This window comes from Petaurus breviceps, unplaced genomic scaffold (assembly GCF_028583685.1).
Source record: "Petaurus breviceps papuanus isolate PSGF00001 unplaced genomic scaffold, PetGlider_PUasm1.0 90925, whole genome shotgun sequence".
NCBI lineage: Eukaryota > Metazoa > Chordata > Mammalia > Diprotodontia > Petauridae > Petaurus > Petaurus breviceps.
Window position 1 is genome coordinate 1,012,314 of NW_027187380.1, and position 15,147 is coordinate 1,027,460.

The 15,147-nt window shown below is 38.5% G+C and overlaps 1 protein-coding gene across 3 annotated transcripts in view; it reads right to left on the bottom strand.

Annotated features, from left to right (window-relative positions):
- Window positions 1-15,147, bottom strand: part of CYTH1 (cytohesin 1) — a 170,365-nt gene that overhangs the window by 76,054 nt on the left and 79,164 nt on the right. The window contains exon 1 of one of the 3 annotated variants that reach the window (XM_069076045.1): window positions 333-703. The exons of the other annotated variants lie outside the window; for them this stretch is intronic. The gene's annotated coding sequence lies outside the window, so the exon portion shown is untranslated. Of the gene's footprint in view, window positions 1-332; window positions 704-15,147 lie in introns of those variants that run through there. 3 annotated transcript variants of the gene reach the window in all.

Below are 15,147 nucleotides of genomic sequence, written 5' to 3' on the forward strand. Positions count from 1 at the left end.
ACACACACACACACACACACACACACACACACACACACACACACACAGTTCAGGACCACTGAAATTAGATATTAGCTTGTTCCTAAATCATAGGCCTAGAAACACTGCACTGAATGCTTAAACAACACCAGCTAAAGCAGCCAATGAAAAAAATGCTGAGAAGAGAGAACCAGAGTCGGAGAAGAGGCAGACATACAGCGAGATAGACACACTGCACTGATCAGCAAATGCCGGTGGCTTCAAGACAGAAGAGGCAGGCAGCAATGCACAATACATACAGTCTTCTATGTATTGTGAGCACATATGTACACATCCACCACCCAACCTCTTACCCAAGGTGAGTCCCCTGTCCTGCTGCCCTAGTGTCCTTGCAAGCCCTGGGTTGCAACATTAAATCACCAGCAGATTGTTGCTTCTCTCTTCAGAGCCCATAGCAGATTTGTATAGCAGTTCCAGTCTCCTGGGTGCTTCCACAGCACTAGATGGAGCAAGAGATGGAGGAAAGACAGCATGTGTGTGCCAGCACAGCAGAAAAAGGAAAAAGGGCGTCCAGATGAAATGAAAGATGAACAAAAACTGCTAGTGGAAAGGGAGTTGGTCCTGGAGGAGAACGCTGGCCTGTACCATAGAGATGTATATGCATGGAGCTGTGACCCTAACTGTTACTTGTGCACAGCTCAGCTTCTCTCAGGCTAATTTCCATGAATGCAATTACATGGCTGGCCCCTCCCACTACTCCCCTATTCTCTGCCTCCTGGGGCTTGAGGAAGGGGGTTGGGGATAGAGAAAAATTGCTTGCTTCTCTTTCCCCCTCAGAAGCAAGAGTGGATGGTTGCTTTTACTGGGAGATATTAACCCTTACTTGGATATACTTGTATTATTGACTGAATAGAAAATAGGATGAGGAAATGCATCATCCATAAAGAGTAGCACCACACTGTCACTCCCCTCACCCACAATCCCAACGTGCTGCCTGCTACTCTGCACTATGTCAGCAGTGAACTGACACTGACCAGATTTCTAAAACAAAGTCAAAGGAGGTTTCAGGAAGCAGTTTGCTTATTAGCTAGATTCTGGAATATGCAGGAGATTATGTTAACGCTGCTCTTCCATCTCCTTCAAAGCAGAGATTCAATTTTTATTTCACTTGCTATTAATGACTGAGGCAATAGCTCTTCCTACTTCCCTTTCTCAAAAAAAAAAAAAGGTCCAATATATGCATCCTAGTAAATTTTTTTCAGGGTGGGGATAAAGAAGCTTGTCTTGGAAACTGACACGTAAGATGGCTGATGTCAGGAAACACAGCTAATGTCTCATGTATACCATAACTCCTTTTTCCCCACACAATAAGAAAATTAGTTTTGAAAACTCTATGGTAGATTGGTATAAAAGAGAGTGAGGAAATGGGGGGAAATAGCAACCAAAAATAAATGATATGCCTTCCCAACAATGTTTCAACATTCAATAATACATTAATTCCCCAAACCATGTCCTGATGGTATTGCTAAAAACTAAATCAGAAGTCTAATGTTTCTAAGAATAAACTTTTTTGTTCTCAATACAATACTAATGTGGCAAAACCAACCCTTCCTTCTGAATTATGTATTGAAGTTTCAATATTGCCTGGGAATGTGAATGGAACTCATAATTACTATATAAGCATCTTCATACTTGATCCAAACATTTTAGTTTTATATCTCAGTTTCTATCTTTTAAGGAAGAGAGGATATTTTGAACTGGATGTCCCAAAGATATCTTAAACTCAATATATCAAAAATTTAACTCATTATCATTCACTGTGAGCCCATCCCTTTTCTGAATTTCCCTATTTCTGCTACCACCATCCTTATAATCACTCAGGATCACAACTTCAGTATCACCCTGAACTCCTCACTGTTACTCATTATACATATACTCAGGTGTAAAATCTTGTTTCTACCATTAGGACATCCCTCAAATCTATCCCCATTTCTCCATTCACACAGCCACTACCCTAGTTTCAAGTACTCATCACCCTTCATTTGGACTATTGCAATGGCACCAATTGGTCTCTCTGCTTCAAGGCTCTCTTCTCTCTAAGCTATCTTTCACTTTGCTGCTAAATTGAATTCCCTATAGCACAAATCTGACAATGTTATTCCCCTACTAATAAACTCCAATGGTTGCCTATATACCTCTACAATAAAATATTTAAAACCATTTACAACTTGGTCCCAACCTGTCTTTCCAACCATCTTGCATATTCCTGCCCTCCAAAGAATACATTGGTCCAAACGGACTTTCTTAATGTTCCACACACGTGGTATTCTATCTTCCATTCATCCACCATCCAAAAGCATATCCATTATCCAAAGGCACAAACCTCTGCCCTGGATGTCTCCCACGGTTGGAATGTATTCTCTCCTCACCTCCATTTTTAAAAAATCTCTAATATTCTTCAAGGCTCAGCTCAAGTGCCACTGCCTGCATGAACTATTTCCTGGGCCACCCAACTGCTAGTGCCTTTTCCCCCCAAATCACATTGTATCTGTTTTGTATGTAACTATATTCGTCCCCATCCTCCCCCCCAACGAGACTGCAGGAGACGTAGTCTACTTTTGCTTTTATCTTTTTATCCTTGGTGCCTAGCACAATGCTTGGCACATAAGGACTTAATAAATGCTTGTTAATTGACTGATATTGACAGACACCACAGTTTTTTTTAATAAGAAATCATAACAATTCTGCAAAAGTCAAACCTTTAAAAGAGACCACCGAATTCATTTATAGAAAATAAAATAAAATGTAAACTCCAAAAACCACTTCAACAGAAGTTTAAAACAAGTCCAGAAGACCAACTGTGACATAAAGCTATCTCTATCTTTCTGTCACCTCATTCGTGTATTTCTTTTGCTGGCCCCCTACCACCTCCCTATGACAGTTTCTCTCTCTCCACTCCAGAAGAACTTCTTATTTCCTATCATTTAATCTCAGGGGTCCCTTTCCATTCCTCTCTACCTAGGCAGACCCACCAATCCTTTCTAACCCTCAAGTTTCAGTTCAAGACCTTCTTTCATGAAGTCTTCCCTAATGATTCCAACTTACACTGATCTTCTCTAATACCTTTTGCACGTATCTATTATACAAGTAACGTCCTAATAATACGTATGGTTTTGTTCCCAGCTTGTATCTCACAATTTAGCACTTTCTTATACACTATCTTGTTCATTAATTATTTCAAGTGAAAAGAACTGTGGTACAGCGGTATGGTGATAACAATACAGCATCTGCAGTCAGGCATTCAAGTCTCAGCTCTGACATTTGCTAGCTGTGTGACCAGGCATAAGACACATCTGAGTCTCCATTTCATCCATAAAATGCAACTAATAATGAATGAATGAATGGCACTAATTAAGTGCTATTTTGTGCCAAGCAGTGTACTAAGGGCTGGCATCTCCTTTCTTCAAGGAACTTACATTCTAATGAGGGAGATAACACAATTAGAAGAGCAGGGAAGTGACAAGGGATCATGAGTGGAACATGAGAGAAGTTAATGACATATCATTTCCTGAGCCAGCAGTAGTACTGACTTGCTTATAGTTCTCAGAGCATCAGGTAGATAAAGGGAAAGAGGAAGAAAGAGAAGGTGAAGATCATTCAGGAGTGGGTAACTTGAAGCTTGGTCTGGCAGTCTAGGGTAACCAAGATATAGTGAGCTATGTGAGTTTGGTCTCACTGATTCACCAGTGTCCCAGAAGTTTCAAAGAAGTATGAACTAAGTTCCCAGAGTATGGTTTCCAGATTTTCAGTGGTTCAGAGGGTACCACATCAGAGCATAAGGCAAGAAAATGATGGCTAGAAGAATGAAAGCACTCATGAATACCAGTGAAAGGCAAGATCTTGCTTTCTCTTCCACATGGTTTTTCTGTCCCTCACTATTCTTTAGCTGTAGCTCTCACTTAGTCCAGTATCTCCTTTGCTGAGTCTAGTAGATTTGATCCAATGACTCTTATATTGTCCTACCACTGCCATCCTACTGCTGCTAGCTTATAATCCTTGCAGTTCTCAACCCAACTCAGGAATTCCTGACCTCTCTACTGTTCAGCTGTCATTTCTGGGATCATTGAGGGGTCTTGAGAAATATAATGGTTTCTCCTCCAGAGAAATGATTGATGTATTAGGTGATCTTGTTAGACTGGTTTCCCCCCTCTTTTTATTCTCCCGAAAGCAAGGGGAATGATATATTCATAAGTGTAGATGATGCAAAAACAAAGGATATCACTAAGAATTTGTTTTAGAAAAGAAAAAAAAATACAGGCCTTTGTTTCCAGGAGAAACTTGGCAGTGATTAAGGAAGCTTTGCAATTTCCTGTGCAAAGGAATCCAGCTTTACTGACACAGAGCCACTCTACTATTCCTGTTTAGTTCTATGCCTAATTTGCTGTCCATTTGGATTATCAGTTACAGATACATGTATTGAAATAAAATCCCTTAGGCTCTCCATGCAAGAGCACTCTAAGGCAATGAACAATCTTCATCTACTTGATTTTTTCCATTGTAGACAGTCAGGCAAAACTCTTTTGAGTGGTTACAGATCCCTTCCAAGAGTCTCTGTTCTGAGATGTGATGCCCAGACTAAATGTCATTTACAAAAAGAGCATTCACAGAGTTTCTCTTCAACTTAAACTCTGCACTGTATCTCTTCTATCACAATGGCAAACACCTCTTTCAAGCTCGTATTTCCCTCCTTTATGCTTTACCCAGGGTTTATGATCAGAAACTAAATGTAAAAGACTTTTTCAATTGTTATATTTTTCAAAGAACTTTGAATGATTTTGAGATACAGATGGTAAACTTCTTGTTAGAATACCTTTAAGGAGGTATTTTACCTTGCCAAACTACCAGATTAATTTTTTTCATAATCACCAACAATAAGTATAATGGAACATCCAATTGTTTACATCTTTCAGTCAACTGCAACATCTCCTGAAGAAATGTGATGAATGATTCTAAGCAGTATTGTCTCATAAAGGAGGGAGGGTAAAATAATTTTAAAGAAAGTTTGGGGGAAGCTAGGTGGTGCACCAGCCCTGGAGTCAGGAAGACCTGAGTTCAAATCCAGCCTCAGACACTTGACACTTGCTAGCTGTGTGACTTTAGGCAAGTCACTTAACCTCGACTGCCTTGCCTTCAGGAAGGAAGGAAGGAAGGAAGGAAGGAAGGAAGGGAGGAAGGAAGGAAGGGAGGGAGGAGGGGGGGGAGGAAGAAAAGTTTGGCAAGAGATCCAGCTAATAATCAGCAAATCATTTTGGAGACACTTAAGACTAAAAGTAGAACAAAAAAAAGAAAAATGGATAAGAGCCACAAAAGTTTTCATAACCAACTTTTTGTTTAAAATGTTTCTATAACTTGTTCTTTAGGATTCAGTTATTTGGCTCCAATTAATTTCTAATTCTTTGTTTAAAGGTTTTTTATTTAGTATATTTTTAATCACATCATAGTTACTAAATGATAAGTTTAGTATTTCTGCTTTTTTGCATTTTTTTCTGATGAGATGTTTATGCCCCAATGCAAGGTCAATTTTTTATAGATGCTGCATATGGCTCTCAAGTCATTTTTAATACAAAGATTAAAGAGATGACAGAATTATAATACTATGTTATATTATATTAATAGAATCATATTATTAATGATATAACATTATAATATAATTATAAAAATTTTAATATAGTTAACAACATATTTTATTAAGTATATGGTACTATATAATAAACCCCAAAGATTAAAAAGTTCTCTATTTGAGAAAGACAAGGGAAGCAGGCATGAAAGTCCTCACAGCTATTATCAGGAAATATATAGGACATCAGACCATGGGCAAGCCACTTAACCTCGCCGTGCCTCAGTTTCGTCACCTACAAAATCATGATAATAATAACATCTGCCTAAAAAAGTTATTGTGGAGATTGAATGAGATAACATATCTAAAAAACCCTAGGTACATCATTCTGAAAAGTATCTTGAAAGAAGATTCCAAAGGAGGAAGAAAATAGAAATGGTAGTTATATGATCCCCAAATTGCCTACACACACTGATGCTGCACAGTCTTCTAAATGAACCTGATATTTGTCTGGTTTTTATGAGTAAGACATTAGAAGGAGCTGAAGTTCAGTAGATAGACACTGCCTAAAACAAGCTCCCATACAGAAGCTCTCAAACATTAATTATAAATAATTTCTAAGAGACTTTCTAGCTCTAAAATTTTATGATTCTATGAAGGATAAAGAATTCCTTTAGTTGTTTTTAACAAGTCCATCCTAGTTAATCTCATTAAGGCATTAGTTGCAAAATTCTTTTATACCTCATGAAAGTAAACTACTATACCTAAAAGTGAAGGCAAAAGATAATAGTTCAGAGAATCACAGAATTTTGGAGTTGGGGTTAAAAAGAGTCTTGGAAATTATCTAATCCAATCTCAGTTTACAGGTAAGGATATTGAGGACTAGAGACACTGTGACTTTTGAGATCACACAGCAAATAAATGTCAATGTTAAGATGAGAACCAGGATCTCTAAACGCTCAGGCCAGGCCTCTTCCCACCACACTATATTGCAAATGTTAGCACAAGATGATATCTTGGCATAATGAAGAATAGAAATAAAAGGACAAAAGACTCAAACTCCATATCCAGACCTGAATCCACATTTCTATCTGCCTTTTGGATATGGCATCTCAAGTTTAACAAGTCCAAAACCAAATTCAATCTTTCTCCCTCTTACTTCACTTGTTTCTTAACTATATCTACTGAAAGTACCACCATTTTTCCAGTTACCCAGGTCACAAACTATAAGTCACTCTCACCTCTTCATTTTCTCCCTCTACCATGTATACAATGAGTTATTAAGTCTTTCTGATTCTACCCCTTACCACATCCTTCACATCTGGCATTGGTCCCCTTCCTTCCACTCACACTACAACCACCTTAGCTCACTCATACCCTCACTACATCTCACCTGAACCACTGCAAAACCTCTTAGTTGACCTCCCTACATATATTCTCTCCCACTTCCAATTCATCCTCCACATTGTAGCCACCAAAATGAAATTCCCAAAGTACAGGGCTGATTGTCTAACATGTTCCACTAAACCACAATGCCTGTAAGTCCTTAATAATTCTTGTTAATTGACTGAATGCCACTCCCCTGATCAAGAGGCTTCAGTAGTTCCCTATTGCCTCTAAATTAAAATGCAAAATCTTCTGTTAGGTATTTAAAGCCCTAGAGAACCAACGTATCCAGGTCAATCACACTTAATTCCCTCTCCTACATTCTATGTTCCATTCAAACTATCCTATTTGCTGTATCCTGTACATGACATTTCACCTCCAGCGGCATAAATTTGTTTGGAATGTTCTTCCTATTCACCACTACATATTGGAACACTTAGCTCTCCTCAGGGCTCTTCCCACCTTACCACTTCATTCAAGAGTCTTTTCTAAATTTTCCTAGTTATTAGTGCCCTAACTCCCACCAAAGAAAATCACCTTTTATTTATTTTGCTGAGAGCAGGAACCATCTCACTTTTAAATCTTGTTGTCCCAGGGCCTAACAGAAGGACTGACACATAATAGGCACCTAGTAAATATTTATTAACTTATTCTCTATCTTCATATTGCTACTACCTTAGCTTGAGTCTTCATTACCTCTTGCCTAGAGTACTGCAACAGAATCTAACTTCTCTGACTCCAGTTTCTTCCCCATTTAAACCATTCTATAAACCAGGTTCAGATTAATCACTATAGCCCTCATCCCTTAACCAAAAATTTTCAATTGATTCTCATTACCTACTGAATAATACTTTAGTTTGGTATTCAAGATTATCAACTATAACCTCTTCCCTCACTAATGAATCAGTTCAACTCTACACCCAAAGCATCTGAGGCCCCTCTGTCCTATCCTGATCATGCCTTGTCAAACCCCAATCTTGCAGTTACTCCCAACATCTACCTCTCCCATTCCTACTAATAGGCTGATGAAAAGGACTAGAGAAAATCACAAGACTGGGCTAAATGAGTCCCACTACAAATTTATTTAATATAATTTCAATTAGACCCTCAATGCAGTAAAGAAATCCTTTTACACCTCCCTAATCAATTTACTAGCACTCACCATGGTGGCTATTCCAAACCTCTTCGTTCCTCCTTAAGGCTCCACAGCAAGACCTCCCCCAGCGAACTCGCCGGAGGGCCTTGTTTAACATTTGTCTCCCTCATTAAAGTGTGATATCCATGAGGAGGGAGGTGCTTTTGCCTTTCTTTGTATCCCCAGGACTTGGCATAGTGCCTGGCACATAACAAATAACTTAGTTTTAATAAATGCTTTTTGATTGACTATCTAGCCTTATCTCCTACTACTACTTCCCTTTGCATTTTTTCTTCTCTAATCAAATAGAACTATTGTCCCAATATACTCAAATTATTGCTTCCTTGACATGGAACAGTCTCCCACCCTAACTGGCTCTTTCAATTCTAATCCTTCTTCAAGACTCAGCTCGAATTCTATCTCCCCTATATTCAAATAATTTTTCTCTTCTCTTTAGCACTATAGTACTTTGTGTTTCTCTTTCTGGATTTTTATGTATCTGAATATAAGCTCCTTGACAGCAGAGACTACTTCACGTCTTTTCTTTGTATCCCCAGGTCTTAGAGGGATAATTACTATGTTTCAGGTAGGTGTTTAACAAATTCTTGTCGATTGATTTGTGTAAGCCATCTCCCTGATTACATGTGTTTTATTCTTTTTATTCCCATAGTACCTTGCACTGGCACTTGGTAATATGAATATTCGATTGCAAGTTCCTTAAGAGCACATATTGTCTTTTGCTTCTGTTTGTATTCTCAGTACTTAGCAAAGTGGCTAGCATATAGTAGTTACTTAAGAAATGTTTATTGATTCATTGATTTGTTGTTGTTCAGCTGTTTTCAGTCATGTCTGACTCTTTGTGACTCCATTTGGGGTTTTCTTGGCAAAGATACTGCACTTGTCATTTCCTTCTCCATCTCATTTTACAGATGAGGAAACTGAGGCAAACAGAGTTAAGTGAGTTGCCCATGGTCACAGAGCTAGTAAGTGTCTGAGGCTCGCTTTGAATTCAGGAAGACAAATCTTCCTGACCCCAGGCCTGGAAGTCTATCCACTGTGCCATCTACATGTACACAAACAGACATAAATATTTATGGTTTAAAAAAAAACTTCTAACAACTTCCAAGGTAGATAGTTATAATTAGTAGGCAGTAAGTATTATAACCTAATTTTATAGAAGAGGAAACAAGGCTTCATGAGGAAAAGTGATGATCACAGAAGCTAGTAGGTATTGGAGTAGGTATTCAAATCCAGGTCCCTTGATTCCAAATGCAATGCATTTCATGAAAGCTTAGGATTCTAATTTAAAAGAAAGCAGCAACAACAACACTATACTCATTTTATTTGGCCCATTATTCTAAGATAAGAAAGATCTCATGAGATATTTTTCCTTGCTAAGTTACTCAAATGTAGCCAGTTTTACTATGCCTTATATCAAAAAGAAAAGGTCAAAGGCAAAACAAATGGAACTGAGAAGAAAGATTGAAAGTTACTTATTTTGCCTTAAACAGACATGAATTTCAACATTCATTCAGTAAATTTTTAATAAAGACATTGAGGAGGTTACAAACCATTAAAAGGGTTTACTTTAATTAAGAAAAACAATGGGCAAATTATTTACACTTACTGGTCTTAGCAGACACTCATTACTGAAATAAAAAGATTTCTAGATGGTCAGCAGATAGATGAAATAGTAGTTTCCTGAGGGTTCTGGGACTAAGAACAATGCTAAAGAAAGACATCTTATTTTAAACAGAATTTTCTGAGCTCTCTATAGACATAAGCATTACATGAACTGATCTTCAAGGCAACATAAACCTGATAATGGCAACCATGTTATCAATGTAATGATAACATTTAACTTCTCCTCACTTCTGGAAACTCTGGGAACTGCCAAACGAAACTCTATTTGCTTCTTTCACTTTCATATAAACCTAAATGATACTCTGAACAATCTCTAGGAGCAGACAATAGGATGTTTCCTAGATATCTGATATTCAACATGTCTAAAACCAGACTTATCTCAAATTACCTTTGCCCCAAATCTCCCCTTTTTAAAACTTCCCTGTTATCCCCAACTTTTCACTCTCATCCCCAATCCATATCCAATCTATTGCCAAGTCCTGTCAATTTTGCCTTTGTAACATTTCCCATATACATCTCTTTCTCTCCTCCGATAAAACTGCCATCCTGGTTCAGGCCCTCATCACTCATGACTAGACTACTGTTAATAACCTTCTCTTTGATCTCTCTGCCTCAAGTCTCTCATCACTTTCCATCTTCTACCCTAAAGTGATCTTGCTAAATAAAGCCTGTCATCCATACTACTCAATAAATTCTAGTGGCTCCCTATTACTTTCATGATAAGAAAATATAAAATTCTCTGGCATTTAAAGCCCTTCATAATTCAATCCCTTACTATCTTTCTAGTCTTCTTATACATTACTCCCCTCCACATATTCTATAATCCACTTACACTGGACTACTTGCTTTTCCCCACACATTGACACTCTATTCTCCCAACTTTGTGATTTTTCACTGGTTGTCCTCTCCCTCCTTTATCATTATCTCCTGGCTTCCTGCAAGTTTCAACTCACGGATCCTGCCTTCTGCTAGGGACCTTTCCCAGAAATATGTTTAACATGATGGCACATGCATAACCCATATCAGATTGTTTGCCTTCTTGGGGAGAGGAAGAAAGGGAGAAAAACTTGGAACTCAAAATTTTATAAATTTTATAAAAAATGAATGTTGACAGCTATCTTTACATGTAATTGGAAAAAATAAAATATTTACAAAAGAGAGACAGACCTTTCCCAGTTTCCCTTAATAGTATATATCCTGTACATATCTTATATGACCATAGTTATTTGCATGCTGTCTCCTCCATTAGAATGTGAACTTGAGAACAGGGACAAATTTTGCCTTTTCTTTTATCATCAATGCTTAGCACAGTGCCTGGTACATAGTACCTGTTTAATAAATGTTTGTTGTCTCTTAAGATTATTCCAGCTAGGTAGTGTAATGGATAGAGCACCAGCCCCTGGAATCAGGAGGAACTCAGGTCAAATCTGGCTTCAGACACTAGGTATGTCACCCTGGGCAAGTCACTTAATCCTGACTGCCTCCTCAAAAAAATTTTTTCTAGAAAGATTAGTTTTACTTAACTATACATCCTGATAACAAAGTGTTTTTTAGAAGGGTAAGGAGGAAGAGAGGGGTGAAAGATAGGGTGGTCAAAAAAAAAGAAAAAGAAAGAAGTAATTGCAAGAAAGAAAATGCATTTTTTTTAAATGCAGAGACCAGAACAGAAGGAAGGCCAGAAGGAATCATAAGGAAGCAAGATGGATTTGAAAGCTACATATTTAATTTATTATACACTTTAAAAGAAAAGCAAGTTGTACATAAGAGAGATTTGCAGTTTCATGTACAAAATCTTCTTTATCTGTTTAAAAAAGAAATACAGAAATATTCCTGGACCTACAACAGAAGAATAATCTCCACATATCTCTATAATCATTCTCTTGGACTCAATCTTAAAGTTCTTATACAAGTTGTCCCAAAAATTCTGGTCCAGTTTTTTAATAGCTGAAAATTGCACTAAGACTTTTAGGATACCCTGTATAAGTAGTAAGTGGCTTTGGGAAGGAAGGCAGCGTGAAGTGACAATATGCTTGGGGTGGTGGGGGCGGGGGGGACTCCTACTACTGCAAGTGGAGCTTTTTATTAACCTTCTCCTTCCCATACCTCTTTTTTTTTTTTATAAGCAATCAGGGTTAAGTAACTTGCTCAAGGTTACACGGCCAGTTATTTCTGGGTGTGGTGCTAAGTATCTGAGCCCGGATTTGATCCCCAGGTCATCCCGACACTGGAGCCAGTGCTCTTACTCGCTGAGCCACCTGGCTGCCCCCTTCCCATACCTCTTTAAAAAAATAGCAGTTTGAAAAAAAAAATTAACAATTTGAAAGTGAAAGTGAGATAGCCTTTGCCTTCTTTTAGCCTGGGGCTTCAGCCATCTAGCCCCAGACATATTCTCTTCTCCTTCTAATGTACTATAATTCAGTTCAATATGTAGTTCAAAACCTCCATTCAGTTTGTACAGGTAAAATTCAAAATGGGTGCATAAAACCTCAGTACTTTATATCTGCTTCCTTTCTGGGTCTGTACCTCCTCCATTGACAATCTCTCCACTAGCATTCAAGTAAGCAGAACTGGCAGAGTTTCAAAGGGCCATCTGGACTTTAATATGTTGTCACATGCATACTGAAAAAACACTTAAAACAATCCTATTTTAAAAGCAGCCACAGCCTGCAGCTGCAAGTTGGGGGTGGGAAGGGGAGAGGGGAGTAGAGGGAATAGTGTGAGGTAGATACGGTAACAGGAGTAAACCTCAGTCTCTAGGAAAACAGTGGGAGGGGGCAGTAGAGAGTCTCCAGGCAGTCTCCCCAACAATCCCATTCCTGCATTTCAGATGACGTGGCTCTGAAATGTCTTTCCCTGGTTCAGCAAGAAACAGCAAGGGCTTTTCTCAAGGTTCCCCAATATTCCTCCCCTTTCACTGGGAAGAGATGAGTTTAGAGGCTTCCAACTCAGTATACGATCTGAGGTTGGAACATTATCCTGATTTCAACCCTTACTATTATCCACCTGCCTGGTCCAATCATAGTATCTGATCCCTTTCTCCACCCACATATTCTTTTCTCAAAGGTAGGAGAGGCAAATCTGGAAATCAAGGTCAGACTGAGCTATAGTCTGGGTAGGTCAAGTCCAAAAAATCCTCAGAGCCCAGGGAACACTGAGAAGACTGTTTGCTAACAGAAAGCCCTACTCATAACCTCGTGTTCAGTTTTAAAAGGTGAGTTAAATTATACTTAGCAAGAATTAATACAAACTATGGGCTGCCTATGGAAGCTCGACTTATTTATTCCCTTTCACCTATTAGGCAGCATTCTCCCTATTGTTTCTGAATTCAAGTCAAAACTGGAAGGACAAGCATCAGCAAGCAGGGATAATGCATCACCTGCTTGCTAGGATGAACCAAATTCCAAGTCCTTTAAGAATATTACAAAATGCACGGGGATTTTTCAAGTTAAAAAAAAAAAACAAACCTCCACCTACTCCTGGATTTCCCCTAGAAGTCATGTACCTACTATAGAGTTCTTTGAACTGTGAAACTTGGTAGGGTTCCATTCAAAGTTTTACAAGCAGCAATGGACTTTCAACTTCCTTTGTAAAATTTTTGTTGTTGTTCAGTTTCAGTCATGTCCAACTCTTCATGAACCTTTTTGGGGTTTTCTTGGCATAGATACTTACAGTGGTTTGCCATTTCCTACACCATTTTACAGATGAGGAAACGACACAAACAGGGTTAAGTGACTCACCTAGGATCAGAAAGCTAATAAGTATCTGAGGCTAGATTTGAATGTAGTTCTAGGTCTTCCTGACTCCAGGACCATCACTCTACCCATTGCGCCACCTAGCTACCTTATAAGATCAATGAATTTATTTTTTTTTATATTTTAAGTTTCTATAAAGACAAAATTTCTGAATCTAGTTCCTCTTCCTTCTATCACCAAACTGTACTCCATTATCATAACTGAACTGTGGTTCTCAAAATTTCTTTGTTCATGGCACAGTATTCTTTGTTGTGAGGAATCAGAGTATATTGGATGTTTAAGTTGGCAATAAAGAAGAGTTCCCATGTAGCTGGCCCTCCAGGCCTACTACCTGAGCCTTGGAATTCCTCTATCTACTTACTCACCTTCTTCTTTATTTCCCCAGGACATGTAGAAGAAAATGCAGATAAATATGCCACTGTAACCTTCATGAAACATCAGTCTGGAAAGAGTAGTCAGCAAACAAGCTAGAAGCAAGGGCTGGTGAGTTTGGAAGTCCTGGGATGTGAAAAAAGAGTTCTGTACTGATATAGAAGAAAGAGCTCTGGACTCTGAATTTTAGACCTGGCTCCAATACTTACTGTGTGACCTTGGACAAGTCAAATTCTCTGAGTTCATTCTATGACTTCATTCATCTTTCAAATGGAGATAAATATTCCTGCCTCCCTCTCAGGGTTGTTGTGAGAATGAAATTAGAATGTGAAATTAGGTTTTGAAAACTAAAGTGCTATGCAAATTTAAGATGTTATTTTGATCTTTATCCCAAACAGTTGTCACAGGACCATAAGAGATTTCAAGCTGAAAGGGATCTTAGAGGCCATCTAGTCTAACCCCTTCACTGTACAGATGACAAAACTGAAGTCCAAAGAAGTTAAGTAACTTAAACACATTAGTTCTCAAGTACAATCAAGGAAAGACCTTGCTTTCACTCCCACCCCTCCTATGCCCCACCTCCTTTTTCTACATTTTAAATCTCTTGTTCTCTATTGGCCTTTTCTATTCTATCTTCTAATAGACTATGTCCAAATCTCCCCCAACCTTAAAAAGGCTTCCCTTGACTCATATACCATTTCTCTCTGCCTCTCCAATCCTGAAAAAGTAGTAATGTTCCTATTTCCTTACTACCCCCATCACCTACTGCATTGCCCGAAACATAGTAGGTGCTTAATAAATATTTGTTGATTGATACCTACTCTCTCCTCAAAACTTTCCAACTGGGGTTTTGCTTCTCCTTTTCTCCTGCCATTACTCCTCTACTGAAACTGTTCTCAAAGATCACCAATAACTTCCTAATACCCAAATGCATTGGCGTCTTTATAGCCTTCATTCTTCATCATCTCTTCAGCATTTAACATATGCATGGCAGTATTGTACCAACATCCCAATACCTTCCTTCTCTAAGCAATTCTTCTCAGTGACCTTGGCTGGCTACTTGACTGCTTGACGTGGGTATTTCCAAAGGGTCTGTCCTTGGTTCTTCTTATGCCCATACCTACAACTTCAGCCACAGCCTCTATATAAATGAATTTCAAATATATCTCTCTAATCCTGACCTCTTTAGAGCTATAGGCCTGCATCTCTAATTGCCTACAGGATGTCCCACTAGCACCTAAAACTGAGATCACGGTCTTCCT